The 5000-nt window shown below is 54.4% G+C and overlaps 1 non-coding gene across 1 annotated transcript in view; it reads right to left on the reverse strand.

The window, feature by feature from the left end:
* Positions 1-1747, reverse strand: part of LOC124774241 — a 1909-nt gene extending 162 nt beyond the window's left edge. The window contains exon 1 of the ribosomal RNA XR_007015230.1: positions 1-1747. This exon is cut by the window's left edge and continues 162 nt beyond it. This is a non-coding gene — a ribosomal RNA (small subunit ribosomal RNA).
* Positions 1748-5000: the final 3253 nt, after the last annotated feature.

The raw sequence follows: 5000 nt of genomic DNA on the forward strand, positions 1-5000 counted from the left end.
GGGCGGTGTGTACAAAGGGCAGGGACGTAATCAACGCGAGCTTATGACTCGCGCTTACTGGGAATTCCTCGTTCATGGGGAAGAATTGCAAGCCCCAATCCCTAGCACGAAGGAGGTTCAGCGGGTTACCCCGACCTTTCGGCCTAGGAAGACACGCTGATTCCTTCAGTGTAGCGCGCGTGCGGCCCAGAACATCTAAGGGCATCACAGACCTGTTATTGCTCAATCTCGTGCGGCTAGAAGCCGCCTGTCCCTCTAAGAAGAAAAGTAATCGCTGACAGCACGAAGGATGTCACGCGACTAGTTAGCAGGCTAGAGTCTCGTTCGTTATCGGAATTAACCAGACAAATCGCTCCACCAACTAAGAACGGCCATGCACCACCACCCACCGAATCAAGAAAGAGCTATCAATCTGTCAATCCTTCCGGTGTCCGGGCCTGGTGAGGTTTCCCGTGTTGAGTCAAATTAAGCCGCAGGCTCCACTCCTGGTGGTGCCCTTCCGTCAATTCCTTTAAGTTTCAGCTTTGCAACCATACTTCCCCCGGAACCCAAAAGCTTTGGTTTCCCGGAGGCTGCCCGCCGAGTCATCGGAGGAACTGCGGCGGATCGCTGGCTGGCATCGTTTATGGTTAGAACTAGGGCGGTATCTGATCGCCTTCGAACCTCTAACTTTCGTTCTTGATTAATGAAAACATACTTGGCAAATGCTTTCGCTTCTGTTCGTCTTGCGACGATCCAAGAATTTCACCTCTAACGTCGCAATACGAATGCCCCCGCCTGTCCCTATTAATCATTACCTCGGGTTCCGAAAACCAACAAAATAGAACCGAGGTCCTATTCCATTATTCCATGCACACAGTATTCAGGCGGGCTTGCCTGCTTTAAGCACTCTAATTTGTTCAAAGTAAACGTGCCGGCCCACCGAGACACTCAATAAAGAGCACCCTGGTAGGATTTCAACGGGGTCCGCCTCGGGACGCACGAGCACGCACGGGGCGGTCGCACGCCTTCGGCTCGCCCCACCGGCAGGACGTCCCACGATACATGCCAGTTAAACACCGACGGGCGGTGAACCAACAGCGTGGGACACAAATCCAACTACGAGCTTTTTAACCGCAACAACTTTAATATACGCTATTGGAGCTGGAATTACCGCGGCTGCTGGCACCAGACTTGCCCTCCAATAGATACTCGTTAAAGGATTTAAAGTGTACTCATTCCGATTACGGGGCCTCGGACGAGTCCCGTATCGTTATTTTTCGTCACTACCTCCCCGTGCCGGGAGTGGGTAATTTGCGCGCCTGCTGCCTTCCTTGGATGTGGTAGCCGTTTCTCAGGCTCCCTCTCCGGAATCGAACCCTGATTCCCCGTTACCCGTTACAACCATGGTAGGCGCAGAACCTACCATCGACAGTTGATAAGGCAGACATTTGAAAGATGCGTCGCCGGTACGAGGACCGTGCGATCAGCCCAAAGTTATTCAGAGTCACCAAGGCAAACGGACCGGACGAGCCGACCGATTGGTTTTGATCTAATAAAAGCGTCCCTTCCATCTCTGGTCGGGACTCTGTTTGCATGTATTAGCTCTAGAATTACCACAGTTATCCAAGTAACGTGGGTACGATCTAAGGAACCATAACTGATTTAATGAGCCATTCGCGGTTTCACCTTAATGCGGCTTGTACTGAGACATGCATGGCTTAATCTTTGAGACAAGCATATGACTACTGGCAGGATCAACCAGGGAGCTGCGTCAACTAGAGCTGAGCAGCCGGCCGCCCGGGAGTGTGTCCCGGGGGCCCGCGCGAACACGCAAGCGTCCGCTCAATCATTCTGCAAACAGGAGGAGGCTGAGCTCCCCTGCACAATACACCTCGAAACCCTCTCAGGTCCCGGCGGCGCGCAGCGCCGTCCCAAGTACTTGGTCGGGTTCGAGAGAGGCGCAATCGCCCGGAGTTAGGCGAGTAGACGCTTTCGGTGCGACCACCCGTGCTCCCAACTGAGCTTGCCGCTGCCGACAGAGGCCCGGGAGCGTGCTGTCGTGGCATTGCCGGCGGGAGACAACACGCGCCACCTACGGTGACCGGCAGCTCCAACGCCAGCGCCACAGAAGGACAAAAGCCCCACTTGGGTGCCGAAGCGAACTCTCCCAGCACAGCGCACGCGCCAACACATCCGCACAGCTGCGATACAAACCACCAGCGAGAACCGCTGGGGCGACCGAGCAGCAGACGGCGTCGCGGCGCCGAGCGCCGGGCGGCGGCGCATCCTCAACGCACACAGTCCTCAATCGGACCAGCACACTGAAGATGTCCACCGCGCTTCGCACCGGGCCCGCGAGGACCTACTTTGGCCGCACGGCGCCGCGCGCAGGGTGCGCCGGCGCGCAGCTGCGACGCCTGCCGCGTCCGTCGGCCGGCGCGCCTGCCACTGGCCGCCCCCACCAGCCGGCTGTAGCGCGTGCGCCCACGCACCGCGCGGCCAGCACGCCGGGAGGCGCCCCCTCACCGGCCGGGGACGGTCCCACCCAGCCACCGCCGCGTATCGCTTCACACCCAGATGCCGTTCAGTTTCATCGGCATGGTGGGTATCGCTGGAACAACCGGTTAGTACCTCAACCTATCGTCGCCATCACCGATTCACCCCTAGCGAGAACAACCGCACCACAACGGGTTACCATTTCTTCATTTGCGTAACTTCACCAGCAAACGTAGGCGTCCATCGCCATTAGCAACTTCAACGATTATTGCATGCCTGTGTCAGGTGTCACGCCACACTACGTCTGCCCACATACACGCAACAAAATGTGCACGCCTAGACAATACGTGGAAGGTGGCCCCCGTACGTATGCGATGTCCATTGCTCGAACGACTGTCAACCGGCCTCTGTAGCATGTCGCAGATATGGAACGCGGTGCACCATGCTATCACGGTGTTTGAGGAGAGACGACTAGGTCCGAATACATCAACACACAGCTCATGCTGATCGCCATCCACGGCGTCCGTTCCTCCCACACGTCTCTATGGCGTACCACACTGCAATCCAGCTCTCATAGGGAGACGACACGTAGCTGCGTGCACAATATTTGCACTGTATGGTCCGCCGTTTTTGGGCGCAGTCGTTGTACGGTCACACATGTGCCACGATGTATCATTCAGTACATAAGGACGAATGTGCAGTACAGATTGTGGTTTATGCGTACGACATCAGCGGACAGTTGACACAGGCCGCACCACAACGTAGCCTGAGTACGTCGCATGCGAAGGGCATTGAACATGCAAACTTCTCACCAACCAGCTTGCGAAGGCAGGGGGCAAGGTGGGGACGTGGGGAGGGGTGGGGGGGGGGGGCGGCATGTACGTCCTGCTGCCATCCACATAACAGTGTACAGCAGGAGCATGTGGAAAGTCAGCAAGACTTGCAAGGTGTTTAACATGAAGCGATACACAGGGGAGCGGGCAGTGCGAGTAGCGAACTATATTGCGAGGGTTGCGGGTGGGCAACACTACACTAATTGAACGAGTCGTATAACAATTACAGAGCAGGTTTAGGCGACAACGTGGGTTACGTTAGCGGACAACGTGGGTTACGTTAAGGCACAACGTGGGTTACGTTAAGGCACAACGTGGGTTACGTTAAGGCACAACGTGGGTGACGTTAAGGCACAACGTGGGTTACGTTAAGGCACAACGTGGGTTACGTTAAGGCACAACGTGGGTTACGTTAAGGCACAACGTGGGTTACGTTAAGGCACAACGTGGGTTACGTTAGGGCACAACGTGGGTTACGTTAGGGCACAACATGGGTTAGGTTAGGGGACAACATGGGTTAGGTTAGGGGACAACATGGGTTAGGTTAGGGGACAACATGGGTTAGGTTAGGGGACAACATGGGTTAGGTTAGGGGACAACATGGGTTAGGTTAGGGGACAACATGGGTTAGGTTAGGGGACAACATGGGTTAGGTTAGGGGACAACATGGGTTAGGTTAGGGGACAACGTGGGTTAGGTTAGGGGACAACGTGGGTTAGGTTAGGGGACAACGTGGGTTAGGTTAAGGCACAACGTGGGTTAGGTTAAGGCACAACGTGGGTTACGTTAAGGCACAACGTGGGTTACGTTAAGGCACAACGTGGGTTACGTTAAGGCACAACGTGGGTTACGTTAAGGCACAACGTGGGTTACGTTAAGGCACAACGTGGGTTACGTTAAGGCACAACGTGGGTTACGTTAAGGCACAACGTGGGTTACGTTAAGGCACAACGTGGGTTACGTTAAGGCACAACGTGGGTTACGTTAAGGCACAACGTGGGTTACGTTAAGGCACAACGTGGGTTACGTTAAGGCACAACGTGGGTTACGTTAAGGCACAACGTGGGTTACGTTAAGGCACAACGTGGGTTACGTTAAGGCACAACGTGGGTTAGGTTAAGGCACAACGTGGGTTACGTTAAGGCACAACATGGGTTACGTTAAGGCACAACATGGGTTAGGTTAAGGCACAACATGGGTTAGGTTAAGGCACAACATGGGTTAGGTTAAGGTACAACATGGGTTAGGTTAAGGTACAACATGGGTTAGGTTAAGGTACAACATAGGTTAGGTTAAGGTACAACATAGGTTAGGTTAAGGTACAACATAGGTTAGGTTAGGTTAGGTTAGGTTACACGTTGTTGTAAGGAAAGGTGTAGGGGGGGGGGGCGGGGGCGGCAGGTTCGTTGATAGTGATTATAGTAAGTGAATGCTTGTGACATGATCAGATTTGTCACGTCAGGATGCACCTTTGGCTTATTAGAGGCGGCGCTCCAATTCTATGCTTGTGTGAGACCTGTGTCTTTGACTCATGTCATTGTTTGTGCGCTGTGACAGGAGGTACTATTGTGATGTTGGGTGCACCGTTGTATAGGACATGTGTGGGTGTTGGTGCCTGGTCTGCGCAATGGTGGATGTCGAAAGGCTGGGATATTGTATTTTCCGCATGGACCTCCTGGTCTGGTTGTG

Source organism: Schistocerca piceifrons, unplaced genomic scaffold (genome assembly GCF_021461385.2).
Source record: "Schistocerca piceifrons isolate TAMUIC-IGC-003096 unplaced genomic scaffold, iqSchPice1.1 HiC_scaffold_961, whole genome shotgun sequence".
NCBI lineage: Eukaryota > Metazoa > Arthropoda > Insecta > Orthoptera > Acrididae > Schistocerca > Schistocerca piceifrons.